Source organism: Sparus aurata, chromosome 3 (assembly GCF_900880675.1).
Source record: "Sparus aurata chromosome 3, fSpaAur1.1, whole genome shotgun sequence".
Lineage (NCBI taxonomy): Eukaryota > Metazoa > Chordata > Actinopteri > Spariformes > Sparidae > Sparus > Sparus aurata.
In genome coordinates this window covers 9,671,981-9,686,292 of record NC_044189.1, presented here as the reverse complement: position 1 = coordinate 9,686,292, position 14,312 = coordinate 9,671,981, and positions in this window count along the sequence as shown.

The following is a 14,312-nucleotide window of genomic DNA, read 5'->3' as shown; positions in this document are numbered from 1 at the left end:
CCGAGACAACAACTACTTCCTGGGTTTGCTATCGATAAGACTCAGAGACAAGCATTTTAAATCATTCAGGTCATGTTAACATGGAACATTGAGAGATATGTTGTGTTTGCAGGGGGTCGATCATTCTGTCCAGCACAAATACAACTGTTTCAAATACACTGTATTTACCTTTTAATGTGGCTGAGTTTCTTCAAGTCACCTTAAAGTGTTAATGAGGCTCAGTTTTACTCGGAGAAGTTTTCTGATGGCTTCACTTTTGCTGTCACGGAAGAAATTTTTTCCTGATGTGTTTTTTTGGTCCATGTCGGCAGAAAATTGCCTCTAAAGCGAAATACACGGCCTGGGGACCGAATCATCCATCAATCTGAGAGGAATTAACCGTTGTCACTGAATGCCATGAGGATCTCAAAACTCAGTCAGAAAAAAGCCAATTGCAGCTTCATAAAGTTAAACAGCTACAGGAAACTTCTAACCTGTTTTCATGCATCTTTAGTGAGCTTGAATGGGCTTGGGACAGCTCTCCTCGCAGGCAGCTCTCTGTATTCTGACAAGCTTTCTTAAAAAAATGCCGTCTCTGATGGGAAACGTCCACCTGAGGTCGCTGCCTTGATCCGACGGCAATTATCCTCCGCACTTTCATTGAAAGTCACATAACATCAGAGTTGTTAAACCTGACTTCTGCGGAGGCGTATCATTTGTCACAGTCAATGAAGCCAGCTGGGATCCTCCTGAGATTTGATGCTTCACATTAACTTCCTCTGCACCCGCTGACGGTCTGAGCGAGGACCTGAGCGGTGGCACGTCTCTGTTTGAAAGTATGCATCCTGACACGTAGCTGGCTGGCAGGCCGGCTCAGAGACGGACCCCGCAGCTTGTGAACGGCACGACTCAGCCTACGCCTCGGTTTTTGCATGGCCTCCGAGCACGTTTCTTTCTTCCCGGTTGCCAAGGTAACCCCGGGGCTGTAAGAAAAAAACATCCCACTTACTGTCTACACAGCTGAGAGACAGGAAGGAGAGGGAAAAAACTGACAGCGAGAGACTAAGCAGAGTGCTCTAAGTATACTATGATTTAGGTACATTAAGTGTGTTGATCACAGTGGTATGTGGTGCTGTTTATTTCCAGTCGGGCCCTGCGTGGTTTTTACTGTCGCCCTTCCAGTTCTATAAAACATGTTCTCGTAAACCGACAGAGTTCTCACTCTTGACGGGCGCACCTGTAGGCCGGTGTGTGAATGTGCTCTTTCTTAGCACTAGAAGCCACACACGGCGAAGGGAGGCGAACATGACGTACCGCAGAACAAACTGCTAGACTGCAGGGTTTTTTGAGAAAATGTGTCACTGAAATAACATCCTCTCTGGGCCGGAGGGCTGAAGGAAACTTTTCGTGTGTGAAACACAGAAGGACCGACTCTAATTCCGCCTCTTTTTAATCCTTATGAAATATCTTTTTAGTTTTTATGGTTTAATCTTCAGGGTCAACATGGATTATTAGTCATTTGATTCTTTATTTTAAAAGGACCAATATCACTCTGTGTAATACTCCATTACAAGTAAGAGTCCAGCATTAATTTTGATGCCAAAGAAACAGTATGCACGTATTGACAGGAAAATGTACTTTACACTGGACACTGTATTATGAATTAAAAGTGAAAGTATTCAATGCCGAAATTTGGACTTTGGGGTTCAGTATCTCGCTCAAGGACACTTCGACATGCAGCTGGGGGAAGCCGGGATTCGAAGACGCGACCTTCTGATTACTAGACGACCCTCTCTACCTCCTGAGCTGCAGCCATCCAAATAGTAATAATAATAATAATCATAATCATAATCATAATAATCATAATCTTCTTTGACCACCTTTTAAAGTCCCCAATTAACTGAAATGGGGAAAAATTAAGGTGTATAGAGGGGCTTGGGTATCAAGGGGTTCAATTAAGATTGAAAAATCTTAAATCTTGCCCAAATAAGCACGGTCTTGATGCAGGCTACCAAGTTTAATAGCAGATTTTCAATCTACTAGCTTGCATAGTGGTCAAAACTTTCGCTCTACTAGAAAGAACAAGTATAGCAAATCAATCTCAACGGGGCCTGAACAGACCAGAACGTCTGTCTGACAATCTGTCTGGATAAATGCTCACCTCTCTTAAGCCTTCACAAAAGGGCGTCGTCCTGACTGGCTGGGAGGGGAACGTCCCAAGCTGCTTTCACTCATTGATTAGGAGACAGTCTCGACACCCTGCACACAGCTGATCTGAATCAATCCAGAAGGAATTTTGACAATTCAGGAGGAAAGTGAAAATCAGGGGGCAACAATACTTATACATACTACATATAAATACTGCCTAATGCTGCGTAATTTTACTCAACAATCTACTTAAAGACAGATAATTAAATACATTTGGAAGTGCGGAATTGACTCTACTCTGATAAAAGAAGAAATACGAGGGTTCTGACCGTGTGAGTTAGTGTTTCCCATGAATTCCAAATGAGAAAGTCACTCATACGAGCCATTTCATGCCTCCTATCTCACCATATAGATTCCCAGAAATTGCACATCACCTTCAGCGTGTCACTGGAGGTGCAGAATCAATGGAAATGCAATTCCTGCCCAGAAAGTTACAGTATTGTAAGGAGGGGAGAAATCAGATAAAGTCTATTTACAGGGAGAATAAAAGGCAGATGAAGGGTTGTCACCAGAAAGGGTTGTCTCCACAGCTCTGCAACGCTCACGGCAAATGAAAGCGCACAGTATATATTCCGTCCACGCAATGTGTTGTGATACGGAATGAGGAAACAGCTTTCCAGTCTTAAACCTTCCTCTCCTATTAAACTGCGAGGGAATAAAACATTTGACACACTTGAATTCACGGGTTTCTGTCAGCTACGAGCAAAAACGCCTTCCTCTCTTCGACAAAACGTACGACACCGTGTCAAAATATGGCATATAGTTTCAGAGACAGGACAAATTTAGTGGTCAATTTTAGGATAAAGCATAATATAAATGTTCTTTGTTTTCATATACAATTTCATGATCTATGATTTCAGACGGTTAGGAAAAGCTGTCCCTAGCTAGCTAATGAAGCTATAGTTAGCGCCACATCTCCAGCTGACCTTTTCATTTCTTTCAGCTGATTTTAAACCAGAAGCATGTCAAATAGTTCTTGGATCCGCACCTGCTGGCTATACTGACAACATATTGCTAAAGGAATAATCTAAAGCTGCATGGCTGAAATAACAGCTGTCACTAGCTTGCTAATGAACAAGAAGGACAGAGCTGCTAACGTTAGCTTAAACCCTGGTAGCAACCAGGTCCACGGAGAAATATCACGTTGTTGATGTGCTGGTCATGATCAGGGCTTTTTAAAACCTGTAACCACCCAGACTTTGTAAGTAAGACTCAATTAGCTTAATTGTGAAGTGTGCTAGTTAGCTATGCATGTTAGCGAGTGCATCTTAAACTACATCACAACAGATAATTTGTATTTTGCCATGCCATGGACAGTCTCTATTGCTGTTACCAACTCTATAACTAATCACGCTATGAAAAGATGAATCCATAATGTCACTTTCGCTCAGAGGAGATAAACTGTTTTCAAAGTAGGCTACAGATTTGTTATGTCTCACCCATACTGTGAGTCACAACAATATTGGAACATGGCACCAGAAGCACTCCACGTTTCCAAGTTTGAATATTCAGCGGTGCATACTTGTTCTTAGGCCTGCCTGGCGAGACAAGAAGTGTCTGTTGGTGGGATTATGTGCTCCCAGATTGGACTCAGAAAAAGGAGGGAATTTATATGGCGGAGACACATAAACTCAGGTTTTCTTGTTAACATCGTTTGGATCTCCACAGCTGGAAATTAATTATGCCATATATACATACAGAGGAAACAGCCCACAGTCTTTATTTGCTGTTTAACATTTTTCACTCTTCTCCCCTCATCATCATCCTGTCATTCATTCAATCCTTTTGTAATTCTTAATATCAATGAAACTGGTGTCAGGTTTTTATATTTAAAACTTAAGGCCCCAATTACTGGTTATCTGACACAAATAAGTCCAGGAGGAGAAAATCAGAAAAGACTTGCATGACAAGGCTTAGTAGATATTAGACTGTAGTCTGCTTACAAACTGATGAATTCCCTAAATGTTTTGCCAGTCATTTGTTGGATATTTCTAATGTTTTCTCATAGAAGCAATGCTGGAAGGGACAGATTACATCTTGTAGTTTGTGTTCTAAAAGGTGGGCGAAGTCACAAATAGCCTGAGGCCGACTGACTGTACCCACGTGAAAAAAACATATTCGATGCTATGTTTGAAAATTGTAGTCCTGGCAGTGTAGTTTAGGTACTTTTGTGCTTTTAAGTGTTTCAAAAAACTGCTAATTCACTTCTTTGTTTGGCTTTAGGCTAGTTTTGCCATCAGTATGTGAAGTCGCTTGACAAAAATCAGACACATTCGCACAAAACATGCGTATATCCATACATATTATTCAAAATGCATCCAAAATGTTAGTACCAGCTCATCTTCACACCTCAATAACTGAATAAATCTATATCACCATTCACAAAATAACATGACTGTGGCAGCCAAACAGGCAAACAGCCTTACTAGCCTTCATCGTATAGTTGCAGTTTGGTAAATTTTATGGAAAACATTGCGGTTTGGCTTAAAATAATTATGTTACTTATTTAACTTAAATGACAGAGATATCAAGGTTACATACGTAACGTCAGTCACAACACCAGTAAGTTAAAATAACTCACCGTTAACTTTCACACTTGACTAGAACAGCTGGGTAAAGGTGCTTGTTTGTTCACTCTTTGTAATACGTCACCTGACTTCCTCCTTTGCTGCTGTGATGCTTACTACGGCCACTAGAGATCGCCGCCTAACAAGAAATGTAAACACAGGACGTAATAAGCTTCTTTCACAGTCTAACAATATGGCCATTTTTGTTTTTTATGGCTGAGATTATTTAATATATTACACATATTCTACCTTTATTTCCCTACAACTCATGCGGTTAGTATGTTATTAAGTTGATTTCACATGGATATTTCATCTGATGCTATCGTATACAATATATTTCTTTACTCACATAACATGTTGTAGTAAAAAATTTATTTAAGGAGAACTCTTACATTTTAAAAGTACCCTAATCAGTTTGCGCATCATTTTGTTTATTTCAGTGACTACAGAGTCAAGATAACTACACTCTTCCCGGGAATATATTTGGTATTCTTTTCACCCATCATCAGCGATTTCAGGAAAATCACTTGCTCATCACTTCGGCTGGGCTTTTATGATCCGTCTGATGACCTCAATTACTGCTTAAAATCAGCAGCGTGAGGCGAAAAAGACCACTGCACCTTTCTAATATGGGAGTTTTTGCATTTCCTTTCTTTTCTGCTTAGACAAAAGATCAATAAAAGCGTCTATAATGTTCAACTTGGTCTTCGTCCTTTTTCGAGGGGGGAGGACCTTAAAGTGACTGAGCCTTCTTTCATATTTATCACAGCCCCCTTGGTGTGGTGATTTAGGATCATGCACCGACTCCCTGAGCCCCTTTCAGTCATTACATTCCTGACCGCGAAACCAGGGCTAAATCATAATGTCATACTCGCCGGTGCTTAGGTTACAGTGACTGGTTGCAGTGTGCTCACCCAGCCTTCAGGGTCAGAGGAGACTGAACCATATAACACCCTGTCAGCAGAGGAGGGCGGCTACGTCAACATGTGGTTACACACCTGTAATAACACGCTGTCCACCTTTTATATACACTGTCGCGCACCTGTGAGCCACAGTCTGGCCGAGTCAGCTTTTTTTTTTATTTGCTTGCAAAGCCTTACTTTTTTTTTTTTCTAGCTGTATGTATTTCACTCGGAGACTAACAGACGGCGCATTCATTCCATAGAAAAATGTACTGCGGCGTTGCAGAGGTGGGCATAAAGTTTGATTAGTTTCCATGTCTTTTACAGAAAGTGGATTGTTGCGCAGTCAGTCCGGACAAGTCTAAATGCTGAAAGAAATGCAGTAATTACCATAAGAAATACAGACTCGCTAGACTCAATTTGCTCAAACTCCAGCTGGGTGCCAAATAACCTGAATAAAGATGAGAGCGTCCTGAGCGCCGCGTGAAGTGCTGTGAAAGATTCTTTATTATTTGTGTGAGATAGACCCATTTGGGTGATTTATGTGTTGTAGGCTCTATTCATCCCCCAGCCTAATAACGCTGACTCACCCGAAACCATTGTTGCCACAGGTAGAGAGATCAGTGGATGACGCGGTGTGGACCTCACAGGTTGTCTGTAATAACATACAAGGTGAAAGGAAAATGCACAGAGGCGTTGTTAGCTTGCATCATCTCAGTCTGGGCGGGAGAGGCTGCACCGAACCGCAGTCCTCCCGTGGCTTATTGTAACAAGGTAGATCTGTCAGGCTTTCTTGACGTACTGATGTGGTGTCCATGGGAATGTAGTAAGAGTAATACTTGACATTCAGAGTGGTGGGGGAAAGGATGTTGCGTTCAAATCTGGGCTATCTTCTGCATTGTGGGGCCCATAGAGTGTGCGCACTAGAGACTTCTGCTGACCGAGTCGGCTAACATCAGGTTTAGCGCCTGGCCAACTTGAATAGAAATGGAATGACTTACGGCTCTTCTAGACTTTCCAAATTTTATTGGACCGAATGGCTCAAATTATGATAGTCAAAGAAGTTATTTCGCGGGGGGGGGGGGGTTGTGACACAAGACGACGAAAAAAAGCATCCACTGTTTTACAGCAACAATGCAGGTTGACGATGATTACGTGACGTTGTAATTACATGGTTTTGCCACTAGGAAAGTTGGCTTCAAAGCGTGGTGCTCTTCCTGGGGGCTTGGCTCTGAACACAATCACCTTAGCACTGCCCTGTTTCCTAACGGAGCCACGCTGCTTTTATAACTCCTACTGGAGGATGACGTATGAGTCTGAGAGGATTCTCATGTGGCTCATCAGCTCTGCCATGAAACATCTCAGAAAAATATGAAATATCATAAAAACATCAAAAGACACCGGAGGGGGGATTCAACGTTCGAGAATTCAGCTAAATCAACCGTCGTTGGCTTAAAGTAAAGAGCTGCTTTTTGTCTACCTCTGTGTCTGTCTTAAAGGTGCTATTTGTCAGAACAGTTGATTTTTGAGTCATTACCAACTCGTCAAATACTGACACATTGGGATTGAAGGTCGGGCTGGCCGCTATCTTAAAGCGTCAGTATTTGACAAGTTGGTAATGAGACTCAAAACTCAAGTTTTTTGACAAATAGCCACCTTTAAAAAAGAAAAGACTACCATGAATTGGGAGTGGTGGATCCGCCACTGTCATGCATGGGTCAGGTGTAGCAACAGTAACTAAGGGAGGGGGGGGCGAGACTCCGCTTACTGTCAGCAAATCAGCACCTCCGACATTCCATCTCCACATGATCAGACGCTCATGGGACTAATGGAAAACATTCTAGAAATGGAGAATATGAAGAAAAAAGGGGGACTTCCAGAACATGTGAAACAGATGCTTCTCATTCTCTCTATCGCCCATCTTTCCTAAAAACTTCCCATGAACCCCACCACCAGAGTCTGTAAAGCTAAGGCAAGTAAAATCGTTTTGACAGGATGGATGAGGTTTTTTTTTTCCTCCTGGCACGGTTCAGGAAACTATATGTCAGCTTGAATGAACATTATGTCCTCAGAAAGAGAGACAAATAAAGCGGGTTAGTAATCTATTTAGATTTTTTTTTTCTCCCCCCCTCACTTTCAGAGCAGAGGAAAGAATCTGGCTCGTTCAATTGGCCTCAATAATGAGCTGGATGGAAATCAATACACCCCTTTCTCTCGTTGAGTGTGCGTGTTCGGGCTATAATTAGCTTATAAAACACACTCACTTCTGTAGCGGTTCATGTGGTGCAGAACACACAATCTGCGTCTCAGATACAATAAAATACCCGTATTAAAGCTGCAACAGATAAATATTTTTGCAGAATGTCGGTTATTTTGCCAAGGAGTTTATCTCCCTTCTTTTCTTTGCCCACCAAAAAAGGCCTCGGTGGTTGTAAGTGGTTATAATTGCACATCTGGTAGCAGTTAGAGCTGCGTACTTGGCACCGCCGAGGTTTCTGCCGCATGAGGAGAGCAGCAACACGTTTTCCAAAAAAGCGGCCCGGGCCCCGGCTCAGTTCTTTCTCACTTCATCTCCTGGTTTAGAAACAAAAGAGTCGTTTGATTCAAAGGGAGCCCGACCTTTACTCTTTTACGGGAGGGAAGAGAGGCGGCTTTACCTTTTCGTATCGTCGCTTTCATTTCTTTTTTCTGAATCCGCAGATGTTGTTGAGCGAGTGAGGACATTAGATGGGGATAAAAGGAGATGTGGAGAACGGCAGGAGGTGGAGTGTAAAGCAGGAGATAGAGACACGACGGATAAAAAAAACATCCCCCGGAGTTGATTGATGGTAACGGCGAAGAACCACCAAAGCTTCCACGCAGATCTCTCGCACACCTATAATGATGACGATGTGCCACACGGTTCTGTTCTTCCCTCTTGGTTAAATAGGTATGCCTGATCACTTTCCCTCCATGTGAAAAAATAAAGAAATACATGTTATTTTTGTACTGGCGATGGCGGGAGTCGAAGATCCCCCCCTCTCTATGTCTCATGTTCACCATTCTTTCACCATTTGTTTACAACCTTTCCCCGATAACGCCTCGCTATTACCGCAAACAGAATGACTTTTTTTTTCCTGAAAGATGAAACGGATAGACCTCCTATGTAGTGCAAATGGCATCATCCCCAGCAGAGCCATTATTATTTGGGTTATTTCATGCCATTTCTCATCCCAGATGAGTCCTCTCGGCTTTCAGCTAAAGCCAATGTTTGCTGGAATAAAATGAGGGTGCGTGTGAGATGTGCCAGCCCCTACCAACGGTCCGTACTTGCGAGGCACCACGCCACGAAAAACAACATCCACACACCAGCTCGTAGCAACAAACCAATTCCAGATAACAACACATTTTAACAAATTTTTTTGGAGAATCCAGATGTTGGGAACCAAGAGGTTAAAACCCCTAAAATTATGTAATGTACCTACAGCAGACTCTGTTTTCATATCACACCGTGACGTATTCACGAATATCTATATTTGATATAAATGTCCAAGTACTGTAATCACAGTAATCAGCCTCCTCTGTGGGTTGCCTTGTACCTTTGAATTCTTTGTGAACAGACTATGTTAGCCTCAGTGACGCACATTTACTCAATTTTGAGTTACTAGTATTTATGTTTTTTCTTTAAATGCCACATTATACTTTGATTCCACTACATCACAAAAGCAAGTTTTTTACTCCACCATCAGCTGAAATTACAGGTTTCTGTTCAGTTGACTTAAACCAGTCTTTTTGGATCGTGACCCATGAGAAATTTGCATAGTTGAGGTGTGTTGTGTTTTAGATGTCTGTGAGAAGCCCGGCGCCTGAATATAATGTTTGCAGTTACAATGCCATAGGTTATGTACCATATTGGCAACTCTACAGAATTGTGTTAGTGGGGATGGTGAGGGAGTTAAAGGCAAGAGTGCTGCCAAGCCAGTGACCACGGTTCAAGACTGTGTTTTACCATTTCTGAATTGTGAAACCACTGAATATTTTTGACAAGGAACCATGACGTCTTCTAAGTGTGACACAAATACATACTTTTAAAGAGATGTTGGGAGATCTCCAGCTGTGTTTATTGGCAACCAACACAGGTGTTTTGAGCAAAAATAGGATCTTTTCTTAACCCTAAAAAAGTGGTTTTGGGACCTAAACCTAACCAGATCATAATATACAGCACTGTCACAACATAACATTTAAAACTGACCCTAAGCAGACTTTAACTACAATTTTAAGAAATCTTACATTAAAAACCTCAGTGGTTTATAAAACGTATGTACTGTACGTTGCCAACATTTATTCACATGCTTGGGTTGCTATGAGTGGTCAGCAGGTCCACCAAATGGATGTTTATCCTCCAAACTCCCTCCAACTGCTTCATTTAAGTAACTGTCCGAGGTCCAAAAAGGTCAAATATTTTATAACAAGGAAAAAAGAAATTAATACAACAGTCAGACTAAACTCCTGAATTGTATAGATTCAGGATTCAAAAACCATATTGTCCATTAATAACTCATGTAGAGCTACAGTACGTACAAGAACATTAAATGCACATTAAAATATGCATTAATGATGTAACATAATAATATATCTGTTATGAAGGCAATTTTATGAAGAAATGTTTACTTTTACTCTTAATCCTTTGTAGCAAATACAACTTTGTGCTCACTGGAGTAGGATTATGGATGCAGTATCTTTATATAGTGGTACTGATACTTTTACTTAAGTAAATGATCTTTGTACATCTTCCACCACAAGCCTGCCTATCTGATGTCCGCTATACAAGTTTATAGAAGCTGGTGCTCCAGGAAGAAAAAATAAAAAGCTTTGATCAACTAATCGTGATTCAGCGGGCTTGGAATGTAATTATAAAAGCATTATGAGGTGCTGAGTGCAGCAAGAACAAGACATGCACGGGAGGACAGCCCAGACTCTCCCTGCCACCAGGTTACTTTACATATCTGCAACCCAAGCAGCTCAAGCCTCCCACCACTCCTCTGGCTCCTGACTGTGGTAATGGCCAGGAGCAGTCACAGTCTCCTTGGCACAGCCCATCTGTTGTTTTTGTTTTTCAGACCGAGGTTAGAGATGGAGTGGGTTGATGGGTGGGCTGGTGTTGGCCTGGGTGAGGAATGAGAAAATGATGATGGGGGGCTCGAACCACAAATCATTGCCCGCTTGTTATTACAGTAGGTTGAGCGTTAGCAATGTTTTACACGGCCAAACAGTCCGAGACGATGGTCATCTCTAAATAAAGCGCCAGCTTACTGATGCAGTCGGTCGGCCACCTCGGGCTCGATGATGAGGATGAAGTGGAGGAGGCAAATTGCAGCCTGGTGGTACCCACCACAGAGTCAGGCGTGCAGATAGGAATCTACTGCAAATGAATCATTACATCAAGGCAATAAGTGTCTGGATTTCTGAATCAGAAACATTCTATTAGATGCTTTAACAAGGCAGTAGGGAGGGTAAGTGGCCCGCACTGGCTCCTTACAACAGAACGGTCCCAGCTTCAAAACTCCTCCCTGGTCCTTACTGTTTGGAGTTTGTATGATGCTCATATATGTGTGGATTTCCTTACATGTGGGAAGTCATCCTAATTGCTACTGATAATGTATCCTCATACCTAAACGATTAGACTTCTGATTGTCAGTGACTCCCAAAATAGCATGACCCTTGCAGCAAACCAGCCAAAAGTATACTCCCAGTTCGGTAAGTTTTAGGCAAGACAACTACTTGGTTAGGTTTAGGAAAACATTGTGGTTTAGCTTAAAATAACTTTGAGAGAGCTGGAGACAGGACAAGGCTAACCTAGCATAGCAGAAATCCTGCAACAGGAAGTGGAAGCTAGCTGCAGTAAATCCAAAGTGTATTAAAAGATCAGTTGTGCATCTTGTTTCTTATGTACACAAACAGAAATGTATACATGCCTATAAGGGGTTTTTGTGGGAGTTAAGTGTAGATTTTACTTAGCAAATAAGAGTGGCTCTTTCCACCTTTTCAATTGGCGCTATATCTGGGGACGCTTCACAGTGATAAGGCATTAATCAATCAACTGTTGGACATCAAGAAATAGTTACTTCAATCCCTGTAAAAACGTTCTATTAACACATGTGATAAAACATGTTAATTTGATCTGTTTAAAAGTTTTAAGTCACTTTGAGCCAGGCCAGCTGTTTTTCCCCCTACTTACAGTGTACAGCTACGTTTGAACAGATCAGCTAATTACTTTCTGGCAAAGTTTATAATTTCTGTACAGACATGAGAATGCTGTTTATATTCTTTGAAAAATGTCACAAGCATATATCTTTTCAGAAACTTGCCAACTCTCCGAGCCAAATCGCCGCTTCTTTAGTTCCAGTGAAAATTGTTCATGTAGCAGTTGAGCCAAACTCGCTAGCTAATTCAAGTACACCACAAATAAACACAGACATTTCACTAAAAGCTGTCAAAGGAAGAGCCTGCATGCCTTTGTCAAAACTATTCATTGGACAGTGCACAGGCTGCAGCATATGCTACGTGGAGCGTGAGCAGAGAAAGACTTGTTGATGATATCTCATACTGTGCCTTTTCCTCTAAGGGTTTTATATTCAGCTCCTTCAGCCATCGATACCAGCGTAAAAAATATAACTTTCTCCTCTCAGTGATCCCCACACAGGCCACCTTTTGTTTGCAATCGAAGCACCAGTCCCTCGCTTTGCTCTCCCCGTCTCATACATGAGAGTGACTGCTAAAGCCAGCCATTGTTCCAGGCCAAGATAATAGTATCGGTCCTTGACCAGGGGGAAGTTCCAGTTGGATTGGCACCAGCTGTTAAAGCAGCCGTACTTGCGCGGACTTGATTAGATTACAGAAATTACACCCAACCTCATGTGACATTAAATATCGGACCATAACATGTGGCTGACCCGACGCTGCGCTTCATAACCCCAGAACTACAAACAAACTGCGACGGTGCTCCACTGCGGTTAAACCTGTCCGTAGATAAGAGAGACGTCGACGGTAAATCTGCTGTCACGGTGTCCAGAGGATTGGTGGGTAATGTGCTGTGAAGACTGGTAATAGGGAATTCAGACGGCTTAATCAGTACTGCAAACAATTCCCAGAGGAGAAGGAGAATGTTTTTCTGTTGTTGGTGTTTTCTTGTTGCCAGACCACCATCTGAGAGTCTCTTCTGTGTGTGTGTGTGTGTGTGTGTGTGTGCAAGATCCAGCCAGTACTCTTGAAAGCTTGTGTTTCACCAGTAGTGGACTGAAATGCAACTCATTTGATTTCCTCTTTATCTAATTTTAATCTCGTTCAAATGTGCACTGGGTGGACCCCACCAACACGCCAAATGAAATGCGATACTGTGACATGCTCATTTTGTAACGCTTATAATGTTTTAATTTATTTTGTGTTAACTTTCAAAGTGTAAAGCTAATAATAGTCTGGATTCTCTTGATATGTATTCTGCCCGTGAAGCCATCTCCAAAGCCAATATTCCTCGGTGCCCTCCGCCTCAAGTGTTACCCCAAAACTATTAAAAACATTTAATGAACCAAAACCATGCACTGTGTGATTTTACAATGAATGCAGGGACTAGTTTTGTTGGAATTAATCTGACTTAATCGTCCTGCTACTGTAAATACTCGTTAGCGTGTATTAATACACAGCAGAAACTAGTCCACGATTCTTCCCATTTCTGTAACGTTCGCTGAAATCTAAAGTGTTATCGTAACCTTTTTTGCACGGATGACTTTGGTCTTTTCATGGGAATTTGTTTGCCTTAAGTAAAGTTTAAAAACTAGACTGGCACTCAGCAGAGCGTATACCTCAGTCAACAGTCCCCTTCATCCACATCAAATTGTACTTACTCATAAATACCAGTCACCTAAATATGCCAGATCAGTATGCCAAGATCCATGTGGTATTCCATGAGAAATTAAAGCATATTACAAAAAAAACACCTGGCAATGATGGAGAAAGTGAGGAAAAATATGCCTGGGTCTGTCCGTTTATTCAGATAAATGTATATGTTGTCCATTATGTGCTGAATTTGATTATTACAATGCAGAAAAAGGTGCTTGGGATAAATTACAATTATTATATTCCCAGTAAATGTATTGTTTGTCATTTTAGACAGCAGCATTTGTTGTTAAACTGTAAAATATTCTGCCTCTGTTACATTACTTTTTTATTTTTGCATGCCAGTCCTCCCGGGAGTTTTCCACTGCACGCTCCCGTTTCCCTCCCGGGGTCACAATCTCCCTGTACTTCTCCTATTTTATGACAATTTTTCACTGTCTAGTGTTTCGCCTCGCCCCGTCTCAGTGAGAGAGGGACGCATGGAGAAAATGGAGAGGCGAAGGAATATTTAAACAATTTCCAGACGCCCTGGAGAGAAGAATTCCCGTTTCTTACGTAACGTCTTGAAGGAAAAGCGGCTGTAAAATCTGCCGCGTTGATTTTTCCCGTCAATCACTGCGGCTGCACCGCCTTATCCAGAGGCTGACAAGCACAGGGCAGCAGCATGCACAGACTCTCAGAGGGGCAGAGGCAAAAAAAAAACCTACAACAAATGAATGAAAAGTGATGAATACTTTATGCCACAGATTTATGCAAGTTTACGCTTGAAGGCAGGCGATCTTTG